This window comes from Oryctolagus cuniculus, chromosome 11 (genome assembly GCF_964237555.1).
Source record: "Oryctolagus cuniculus chromosome 11, mOryCun1.1, whole genome shotgun sequence".
Classification (NCBI taxonomy): domain Eukaryota; kingdom Metazoa; phylum Chordata; class Mammalia; order Lagomorpha; family Leporidae; genus Oryctolagus; species Oryctolagus cuniculus.
The window spans coordinates 93,274,632-93,286,777 of NC_091442.1; the positions used below are offsets into that span (position 1 = coordinate 93,274,632).

Here is a 12,146-nt window from a genome sequence, read left to right on the forward strand (position 1 = left end):
GTCAGGAAAGACATAGTAAGGCATAATTCTCAGATTTGTCTTGCTGTCTGTGTTTTCAAGTCATTTCCTCTGGGTATAGGAAGGACTCTTCTCACATGAGGAGGTTTTGTGACTCCAGGGGAAGGCCAGAAATTCTGTTTCATTACCTGCTTCAGAAGCAAATCAGTGAGACCATCCTAGTTTGTTGTTTACTCCAAGGCAAGGTGCCATCTTTTGGAGCAGTGTGTTCTGAACACCATCATCATTAAAATCAGCCAGGTAATGTATAGGCACACCGAGACCAGGGTTTTGGCTAATACTCTTTCCCAGGCATTCCTTTTGTTAGTGAAAAATCTTTGTGAAGATCCTGAAGCAGATACATCTGGGCTTCCTAATCTATGGACTAAATTACAATGATTGGATCTCCTAAGCAGTCCTCACCAAAGAAATTCTTGTCACTTCTCCGTGTATACCACAGTTCAGGCCTTCAGCAGTATTTCATTTGTACTAGTTTAATTGACTCTAAATGAAGAAAACTTTCAGCACACAACAGAATCCTAGGAATAATATAATGCACTTCTAGTAAGTACTGCCTCACTTAAAAAAATGTAACAATACTCATAAAACTGAAGTGTTCCATATAGTGTGCGTGATTATATCCCCCTGCTGCCCCAAATCCGGAAAGCCTTGAAGTGGTAGCTTCCTTCTGGAATTAGAAGTTTATCTTTTCCATGCGTTTCATACTGTTCAGAGAAAGAGCAAAATCAAGCAGTATTTAAGAATGAGATGATAGTAATAGAAAATATTTGTGAGAGTGTTTATTTATATGTGTATATATACTCATATTGATAGTGGACCACCTCTTTCCTCCTGATGTCACAAACTAAAAAAATTTCTTGTGCTGTTCTTGTGATTTATGGGTATGATCATTTTTTTTTTTTAATTCCTGCTTTCTTAGGAGAGCTGCTTAGAACATGACCATGCAGGTACAGAGTAAACCACAACAACTATACATTGTGTAACCTGTACACTCACAGAAGGAAAACCTAATTTACAGAAACAAAGAAACCAGAGGATGACCAGAACTTAAATGTTTCTGTATTATAAAGGTAGAGAGAAAGAGAGAGAGAGAGCCAGAGTGAGTGAGAGAATGTGATCCCATTCATTGGTTCAGTCCCTAATGCAGCAATGACCAGAAGTAGGCTGCAGCTGAAGCCAGTAGCCAGGAACTCAGTCTAGGTCTCCTACATGGATGGTAGGAACCCACCTACTTGAGCCACTGCCTCCCAGGGTCCAAGTTAGCTGGAAGCTGTAGTCTGAAGTTGGGGCCTGTAATCAAACCCAGGTTCTCAGATGTAGGATACAACTCTCTTAACCACTGGGCTAAATGTTTACTTCCTTTCACTCTGTTTTTGGTTTGTGTTTTCTCGAATAGAAGTGAGATGAAATATCTTTAAATCTTTTTTTGCCACTAAGATTTTTTTCCTGTGAATTACTGCTTTAAAGTACTCTCTACTTTCTATTAAATTATTTTTCTTACTGATTTGTAATATTTTAAATATATGCTAAATACCAATTCTCTTCTGCTAAATATCTTGCAAATATCTCCTGTAGCTGGACTTCTCACTGCTTACAGGGGGTCTCTTGATGACCGGAAGTATTTCTGTTCTATTTTTAGATTTAATATTTATTTGAAAGGTAAAGTGACAGAGACGAGAGAGAGAGAGAGAGAGAGAGAAGAAGGGGAGAGAGAGAAAGAAGGAAAAGAAAAAAGAAAAAAAAAGAAGAGAGGAGGGAAAGGGAAAGGGAAGGGAAGAGAAGGGAAGGGAAGGAAGAAGACCTTTATCTTCTGCCTCTGGTCTCTCACATGGGTGGCTGCGACCTAAGCACTTGGGTAATCCTCCACTGTTTTTTCCTAGACATTGTCAGGAAGCTGGATTAGAAGCAGAGGAGCCCAGACTTAACCTGCCATCTGATATGAGATACTTGTGTCCCAAGTGGTAGCTTAATTTGCTGTACCACAATGCCAGCCCCACACCAGAAGTTTTTCATTTTAATGTAGAGGGATTAAAGATTTACTTTATGATTTATTTTTAGTCTAAAATGTTTTTCTTTAAATTTATTTATTTATTTGAAAGAGTTAGAGAAGAGAGGAGAGACACAGAGAAGGGAGATCTTCCTTCCATCTGTTGGTTCACTCCCCAGATGGCTGCAACTGCTGGGGCTGGGGTAGGCTGCTTCTGGGTTTCCCATGTGGGTACAAGGGCACAAGCACTTGGGCCATCTTTTGTTGCTTTTTCAGATGCATTAGCAGGGAGCTGGATCTGAGGAGGAGCAGTGGGACTTGAACCAGCACCCGTATTGGATGCTAGCACTGCAGGCTGTGGCTTTTACCTGCTGTACCATAGTGCTAGCCCCTAAAATGTTTTATTCTAATTGAAGGAAAACATTTCCTTCAAAAATTTTAAAATGCTGCTTTTCATATGTGGGGCAGTTATCCATCAGAATTAATTTGTGGATACTACATGCAGTTTTTGGTTTTGTTTTTACTATACTGAAAATTATTAGTAAGTCTATCTTTTTTTTTTTTTTTTTTTTGGACTGGCAGAGTTAGAGAGAGAGAGAATCAGAGAGAAAGGTCTTCCATCCGTGGGTTCACCCCACAAATGGCCGCCACAGCCAGTGCGCTGAGGCCGGCGCACTGCACTGATCCGAAGCCAGGAGATAGGTCTTCCTCCTGGTCTCCCATGCGAGTGCAGGGCCCAAGTACTTGGACCATCCTCCACTGCCCTCCTGGGCCACAGCAGAGAGCTGGACTGGAAGAGGAGCAACTTGGGCAGATTCCAGCGCCCCAACCAGGACTAGAACCTGGGGTGCTGGCGCCGCAAGCGGAGGATTAGCCTAGTGAGCCGCGGCGCCGGCCAAGTCTATCTTTTTTTGCCATTGATCTTCAATGGGCCTTCTAAGTGAAGATTTTAAATATATGCAGGTATGTCTCTGAGATCTCTTTTTGTCCAATTAGTCTACTTTTTCTGTTAAGCACCTTATGGCTCTTATCAGCTCAATATTATGATTTAATTTTTGATTTAGTGTAAGCCGTTATATCTTTTTTTTCTCAGATAAGAAAATAGCATTTTTTGATCATCTTCCATTTGACGATGTTTAGAAAATGCACCATATTACAACATCAACAGTGTATATACAAGTATGTACATTAATATATTATATACAGAATGATATCCATATAAATAATTTAATGCAGGAATGTTTATAATAGCAAATATTATAAATTTTGTTTGAATCCATAAGCTGTACTTTGGAAATTTATATTCATTAAATACAAGTTAAAAAAAACAAATTTTGTTTGAATCATTCACTTTTTTAAGATTTTAAAATGAGTAATTTGTAGTATAACATTTATGTGTGTATGTTTGTACTCATATGTGGCATAGTTACTAAACACAAAAGTTTATAATTTTATATATATATAATTTTTTAAACTTTTATTTAATAAATATAAATTTCCAAAGTACAGCTGTTGGATTACAGTGGTTTTTTCACTCCCATTACTTCCCTTCCACCCGCAGCCCTCCCATCTCCCACTCCCTCTCCCATTCCATTCACATCGATTCATTTTCAATTATCTTTATATACAGAAGATCAATTTAGTATATATTAAGTAAAGATTTCAACAGTTTGCACCCACACAGAAACACAAAGTATAAAGTACTGTTTGTTTACTAGTTATACCATTGATTTACATAGTACAATACATTAAGGACAGAGATCCTACATGGGGAGCAGGTGCAGAGTGACTCCTGTTCTTGATTTAACAATTAGCACTCTTGTTTATGGCATCAATAATCACCCTAGGCTCTTGTCGTGAGTTGCCAAGGCTATAAAGCCCCTATATCTTATCCTTATTTTTTTTTCAGAAATTTAATAAATCTTGGAAATTTTCTTTCTCATGTATTTGAATCCTTCTTTCAAATAGAGTGAAAAATCTTTGATTTTTTCTTGGTGTTTCAAGAATTTGCCTGTCAATGAGAAAAATTGCAATATTTATGATATTATCTAAACCAGTGATCTATGTTTTTCTTCATTTTGCCATCAGAAATATTGTGTTTTCAGCACTGTGGCTTTTGGGGCTGGTGCTGTGACGCAGCTGGTTAATGCCCTGGCCTGAAGCGCCAGCATCCCATATGGGCGCCGGTTCTATTCCTGGCTTCTCCTCTTCCGATCCAGCTCTTTGCTATGGCCTGGGAAAGCAGTGGAAGATGGCTCAAGTCTCCTTGGGCCCCTGTACCCACATGGGAGACCTGGAGGAAGCTCCTGGCTCCTGGCTTCAGATGGTCGCAGCTCCAGCTGTTGCGGCTGTCTCAGGAGTGAACCAGCAGATGGAATTCCTCTCGGTCTCTACCTCTCTCTGTAACTCTGTCTTTCAAATAAAAAAAAAACAAAACAGTTTTTTTTTTTTTTTTTTTAAGATTTATTTATTCATTTGAGAGGCAGGATTACAGACAGAGAGAGATCTTCCATCCTCTGGTTCACTCCCCAGATGGCCACAATGGCTGGAACTGAGCTGATCCAAAGTCAGGAGCCAGGAGCTTCTTCCTGGTCTCTAAGGTAGGTGCAGGGACCCAAGTATTTGGGCCATCTTCCACTGTTTTCCCAGGTTATTAGCAGAGAGCTGGATCTGAAGTGGAGCAGCCAGGGCTTGAACCGGCACCCATATGGGATGCTGGCAACACAGCCAGAGGTTTAACCTATTACGCCACAGTGCTGATCCCAAGGTTGTGTTCTACAATTCCCAGGTACTAGACTATAAAAATAAAATTTAAAAATAATTTATATTACTATCTATTAACTTTACATTGCATAAATTTTAAAAATGTTGATTTAGATTAATTTATTTTTCTGAATGGATAAACTGTCTTTGAATATAATTATAATTTTGTTGTTATTCTTTAATTAATTGTTAATATTCCTTAATTTAATACTTTAATTTATTTCTTATTTTTATATTTAGTGGTCTCCAGGATATTGTTTAATAAAAAGGTATGTGATAGTGGCTGTGTTTGCAGATTGGAAGGGAAATACCTCCAAGTGTTAATATTAAGTGTGGAAACTTGCAGTATAATTTTTATTTTCTTAGACTTGAGGGAGGAATTAAGAAGGTAACACAGGTACCACATGGAGGGTCATGTTGGAATTTGGATAATTATGTTTTTCTACCAGTTTTTACCACAGCAATTGCAGACATGTTTTTATTTTTTAAATTAAATACATCACATTATGTGAATTTTTCTTTTTTCAACTTTTATTTAATAAATATTAATTTCCAAAGTACAACTCTTGAATTATAGTGGCTTTTCCCCCCATAACCTCCACCCACCCACAACCATCCCATCTCTCACTCTCTCTCCCAACCCAGTCTTCATCACAATTCATTATTAATTATCTTTGTATACAGTAGATCAAGTTAGTATATGCTAAGTGAAGATTTCAACAGTTTGCACCCACACAGATACATAGAGTACTGTTTGGGTAGTAGTTTTACCATTAATTTGCATAGTGCAACATATTAAGGACAGAGATCCTACATGGGGAGCAGGTGCAGAGTGACTCCTGTTCTTGATTTAACAATTGACACTCTTGTTTATGGCATCAGTAATCACCCTAGGCTCTTGTCATGAGCTTCCATGAGCCTTATTATTTGGAGACACTGGTCTTATTTATGTAATCCCTTTGTCACTTAATCCTATCTTTTAATCAATTATGAACTTAAACTGATCACTTTAACAAGTAAAATGGCATTGGTACATGCTACCTTGAAGGGATTGAATTGGAATCCCCTGGCACGTTTCTAGCTCTACCATAAGGGGTAAGTCCTAGTGAGCATGTGCCGAACTGTGCATCTCCTCCCTCTCTTATTCCCACTCTTATATTTAACAGAGATCACTTTTCAGTTAAGTTTAAACACCTAAGAATAATTTTGTGTAACTTAAAGAGTTCCACCAATGGTATTAAGTAGAACAACAACAACAACAAAAAACTAAAAGGAATAAAATAGTAAGTTATTCCTCAGCAGTCAGGACAAGGGCTGATCAAGACATTGTTTCTCACAGTGTCCATTTCACTTCAAGTGGGTTCCTTTTAGGTGTTCAGTTAGTTGTCACCGATTAGGGAGAACATATGATCTTTGTCCATTTGCTTATTTCACTCAGCATGATGTTTTCCAGATTCTTCCATCTTGTTGCAAATGACCAGATTTCATTGATTTTTACTGCTGTATAGTATTCTATAGAGTACGTATCCCATAATTTCTTCATACAGTCTTCTGTTGAAGGGCATTTAGGTTGATTCCATGTCTTAGCTATTGTGAATTGAGCTGCAGTAAACATTGAGGTGCAGACAGCTCTTTTATTTGCCAATTTCATTTCCTTTGCGTAAATTCCAAGGAGTGGGATGGCTGGGTTGAGTGGTAGGGTTATATTCAGGTTTCTGAGGCATCTCCAAACTGCCTTTCATAGTGGCTTAACCAGTTTGCATTCCCACCAACAGTGGGTTAGAGGCCCTTTTCCCCACATCCTCGCCAGCATCTGTTGTTGGTAGATTTCTGTATGTAAGCCATTCTAACCGGGGTGAGGTGAAACCTCATTGTGGTTTTGATTTGCATTTCCCTGATTGCTAGTGATCCTGAACATTTTTTCATGTGTCTGTTGGCCATTTGGATTTCTTCTTTTGAAAAATGTCTATTGAGGTCCTTGGCCCATCTCTTGAGTGGGTTGTTTGTTTTGTTGTTGTAGAGTTTCTTGATCTCTTTGTAGATTCTGGTTATCAACCCTTTATCTGTTGCATAGTTTGAAAATATTTTTTCCCATTCTGTTGGTTGCTTCTTCACTTTCCTGACTGTTTCTTTTGCAGTACAGAAACTTCTCAATTTGATGCAATCCCAAATGTTAATTTTGGCTTTGACTGTCTGTGCCTCTGGGATATTTACCAATGAGTCTTTGCCTGTGCCTATATCTTGCAGGGTTTCTCCAATGCTCTCTAATAATTTGATGGTGTCGGGTTATAGATTTAGGTCTTTAATCCATGTTGAGTGGATTTTTGTGTAACGTGTAAGGTAGGGGTCTTACTTCATGCTTCTGCACATGGAAATCCAGTTTTTCCAGCACCATTTGTTGAATAGAGTGTCCTTACTCCAGGAATTGGTTTTAGATCCTTGATCAAATATAAGTTGGCTGTAGATGTTTGGATTGATTTCTGGTGTTTCTGTTCTGTTCCATTGGTCTATCCATCTGTTTCTGTACCTGTACCATGCTGTTTTGATAACAACTGCCCTGTAGTATGTCCTGAAATCTGGTATTGTGATGCCTGTGGCTTTGTTTTTGTTGGACAAATTCGAGATCTCCTGTGACTCCATATGAATTTCAGCATCATTTTTCCAGATCTGAGAATAATGTCTTTGGTATTTTGATTGGTATTGCATTGAATCTGTAAATTGCTTCTGGAAGAATGGACATTTTGATGATATTGATTTTTCCAATCCATGAGCATGGAAGATTTTTCCATTTTTTGGTATCCTTTTCTGTATCTTTCTTTAAGGTTTTGTAGTTCTCATTGTAGAGATTTTTGACATCCTTGGTTAAGTTTATGTGTGAATTTCTTTCTTTAGTAAATGCCCAGTTGTGTTAATTCATGGCTGTTTTTAAAAGCTTTGCATTCATATGCATATCAGCTTTTTAATGAATTTCTTATAAGCTTTATGAAATAACCATTTAACTATAAGGAACTGGAAATTGCACCTATGTTTTCTATGCAATAATTCTTACTATTTAATTAAGTACAAATTCTTAAATTACTATATTTTAGGAAAAAAGAGAACAAACTACCTATTTCAGGTCAGCAAGCTCTCCATCACCTTCGCTTTCATTTTTAAAGATGGCTTGTCTATGTAATGAAATAGTCCCCTTATTTTTCCTGTCGTTTTCTCACCCCTGCTGTGCAGTGAAGCAGTGGCTTCCCAGGTATTAATCATCTTGCTTGTATGTATGCTTTATATGTGATTCACCTATTCATCAGCCTTCCTCTCGTCATAATCTGGTGGCCTAATTACCTTCTGTTTGAAAAGACAGACCCTCTGTCTCACAAAATTTCTCTCCACCTCAGCATTGCTCCCTTACTCCCCCAAATCTCTACCATCATCCTGGTTAATTTCACAACCTCCACTCCTCCCAATATCCTTCTCTATGTATTCCTTAATGTTTCAAGCACTCCTACTTCAGAAGTTTCTCATTCTTTGATCCAGCATATACTCATTGTATCAGACTCCTTTTGTCTTTATTTTTTGTGTGTTTATATTCATTTACATTATTCATTCATCATTGTTCTTTGGCAAACACTGTTTTTCTCTTGCTATGCTCTCCCTCTAAAACACTGATCTAGACAATTTCCAACCCTAGGTGAATATCTGGATTCTCTGTGCTATATCTGATCACCTAAGCATAAGTGAAGAAAAACTAAGCATATAAACATGAGACTGCTCAATAAATATTTGAGCACTTACCCTCTACTGGGGTGGATAAACCTGAAAAACAAGTTTGTTTCTCAAAATGTATATCCATTGAATTACATAGCCTATGGATGCAGGCTTGTTACACACACATACACACACACACATTACATACACGTATCAATTTAACAATACAATAAGATGACCAATAACTCTTGTTGGAACTAAACAAAATGATCTATAGGTTCTTGGAATAATAATAATAATAATAATAATAAAGCCCACAACAACAAAATATAGTCTTTGCAAGAACAGAACTACTCCTACAAGATTAAGAATTTTCTGTAAGATCAAGTTCATTTTATGTATGTCAGATCTACTCTATATCCCCAGTTTATTGAACCACCTTGGCACAATGTGAACCCTTTCTTTGCAATGCAGTACCCAGTGTTAATTTATGGGCTGTTCGCCTTTATTGCAGGTGTGTGTGTGTGTGTGTGTGTGTGTGTGTGTTGGTAAAAGGCAAGAAGAAGAAGGCCGGTGCTGCGGCTCACTAGGCTAATCCTCCACCTAGCGGCGCCGGCACACCAGGGTCTAGTCCCAGTCGGGGTGCCGGATTCTGTCCCGGTTGCCCCTCTTCCAGGCCATCTCTCTGCTCTGGCCAGGGAGTGCAGTGGAGGATGGCCCAAAGTCCTTGGGCCCTGCACCCCATGGGAGACCAGAATAAGTACCTGGCCCCTGCCATCGGATCAGCGCAGTGCGCCGGCTGCAGCGCGCCGGCCGTGGCGGCCATTGGAGGGTGAACCAACGGCAAAGGAAGACTTTTGTCTCTGTCTTTTTCTCTCACTGTCCACTCTGCCTGTCCAAAAAAAAAAAAAAAAAAAAAAAAAAAGGCTAGAAGAAGTAGTAAACCTTTTAAATTGTATTTTATCTAAATTTTAAAATTGCAAATTTTCTTATTCTTTTTCCTGTTTTCATTTCTATGCGTACTTAATTTTCTTTAACAATCAGGCACTATTTTTCTTATCAAAAATAAATGTTTGAAGTATCTGAATCTAAAATGTATGAGAAAAAGAGTAGCAGTTTTGTATGTGTCTTTATAAATACAGAATCGTGCAAAATGGACTTTGGATGAATATGACAAAAAGAACATAACTTAGGAAGGAAATTTATAGTGATATACATTTTTATATATACAAGCTGATGGACAGACCAGTTAAAGTTCAGCAGTCAATCACTAACAGCATAATTTGAAGCTTGGTGGCATAAAGTATGATTTTACAAACATTACTTTGATAGTGGAAGACTGAAAGTTATGAACAGTTTCATGACATTTCAGTAGATTGGATCTCAGAGTTTAACATTGTCAAAATCAGTTTTACTTTCTCCAGTGTATCCTTTACATATATCATGTTACATGTATCAAAGGAAAGTGGATAATCTTGAATTTTGGTAGTCTTGTTTGTAGATAGATATCATATCCATTATTTAAAGAAGTAAAGTGAATTCTCTTGTATCATCTATTATTCATATTTTTGGAGTTAATAATATCTAGCTCTTTGCTACATCTCATTTTATAAAATATACAACACCTACTGGCCATTAGCAGTGAATATACTGACATCCCTGATCTTCACTACAGATAATCTACAGGCAATAGATAATTAGGGAAGAAATACAATTTCTTCTGTGACATATATGATAGATTGTCTTGTGACATTACCAAATGTAATGATTCAAAGAGAGGAGAGAAGAGCATGTAAAAGTCAGAGATCAGCGTTATAGACAGAGGTGATACTGTCAGAACATCACTATCCTGAAAGGTCAGGATGTTTAGTGTTAAAATTTTACATAGGTATTGACCTGGATAAAAGACAGCAGGAAAGAAGAGAGGAAAATGACTCACACATAATGTTTGCTCTCATTTGATTGAGTAATTACACTCTAGAAAGGCATTATGGTATTATATTGAGCCTAGTAAATATCAGCAAAAGTAATACAACTGCCAAGCTAAGTATATTATTAATAATGTCTAGTCCAAGAACCTTATGTTTTGAAACTCTTGGGAACTAATCTAGCAAAGTGCTAGCTTACTAATGGGGTTGTGTTCCATGTGACTGTCAAAGATGTTAGGAGCATGTATAATGTTTTATAAACACTGTTCCAAACCATTCTGTGGAGACACTCGTTTCCTGCACAAATGAAAAAACATTATACATGTTTGAGAGGTGAAATTTCTTATTCATTGTCACATAACAAGAAATAATAGCATCAGAATACGAACCCTATTATATAATAAAATAGGAGCTGATGTTGTGGCACAACAGATTAAGCTGCTACCTGTGATGCTGGCATCACTTATCAGCACACTTCATGTCCCAGGTGTTCTATTTCTTTTACTTTCTTTTTTTAAATTTTTTTGACAGGCAGGGTTAGACAGTGAGAGAGAGAGACAGAGAGAAAGTTATAGACGGTGAGAGAGAGACAGAGAGAAAGGTCTTCCTTCCGTTGGTTCACTCCCCTAATGGCCGCCACGGCCGGCGCTGCGTCCATCCGAAGCCAGGAGCCAGGTGTTTCCTCTTGGTCTCCCATGTGTTTGCAGGGACCCAAGCACTTGGGCCATCCTCCACTGCCCTCCCAGGCCACAGCAGAGAGCTGGACTGGAAGAGGAGCAACCAAGACCAATACCCGGAGCCAGACAAGATCTTGTCATCTTCTGGTTTACTCCCCAAATGACTGCAACACATGAGCAGGACCAGGCTGAAGATGGAGCCTTGGACTCAATATGTCTTCCACATGGATGGCTGGAACCCAAGTACTGCAGAAATAAATGTCACATAACTTCAGAATTTTCCGAAGTTTTATTTTTTTCCCTTAAGTCATATATGTTAAGAATTATATTATGGCCGGTGCCGCGGCTCACTAGGCTAATCCTCTGCCTTGCGGTGCCGGCACACCAGGTTCTAGTCCCGGTCAGGGCGCCGGATTCTGTCCTGGTTGCCCCTCTTCCAGGCCAGCTCTCTGCTGTGGCCAGGGAGTGCAGTGGAGGATGGCCCAAGTGCTTGGGCCCTGCACCCCATGGGAGACCAGGATAAGTACCTGGCCCCTGCCATCGGATCAGCGCGGTGCGCTGGCTGCAGCACGCCGGCCGTGGCGGCCTTTGGAGGGTGATCCAACGGCAAAGGAAGACCTTTCTCCCTGTCTTTCTCTCTCACTGTCCACTCTGCCTGTCAAAAAAATAAAGAATTATATTATTTTTACAATGAAGTAATTAAATGTTCTTAGGTTGTTTTCCATGGAGGGTAAGCCGTGAACTCCCTTCTGCTATGGTTTGGATATGGTTTGTCCACCAATGGTCCATGTGTTGAAAGTATGGTCCTCCATGAGGCAGTGTTGGGAGGTGGTGGACCTTTGGGAAGTGGAACTCGTGGGAGGTCCCTGCCTTTAAATAAATAAATCTTGCTTTCCTGTTCATCTCTACCTTGGTCACCTCCTTGAATTCTTTCACTTGTAAAGGCAAGAGCTTGAACCATATCTAGCTTAGAGTCTCCCCAACAGCACCTCTGGTTACTTTCAGTTTAGTTTGTTCTTCTTTTCCCAGTGTTTCAGATAGAGGCACAGAATATTGATTTGAGATATTTATTCATTT

At 38.9% G+C, this 12,146-nt stretch overlaps 1 long non-coding RNA gene across 3 annotated transcripts in view; it reads left to right on the forward strand.

Moving 5' to 3' along the window:
• Positions 1 to 12,146, forward strand: part of LOC103348344 (uncharacterized) — a 193,994-nt gene that overhangs the window by 107,235 nt on the left and 74,613 nt on the right. The window lies entirely within an intron of this gene.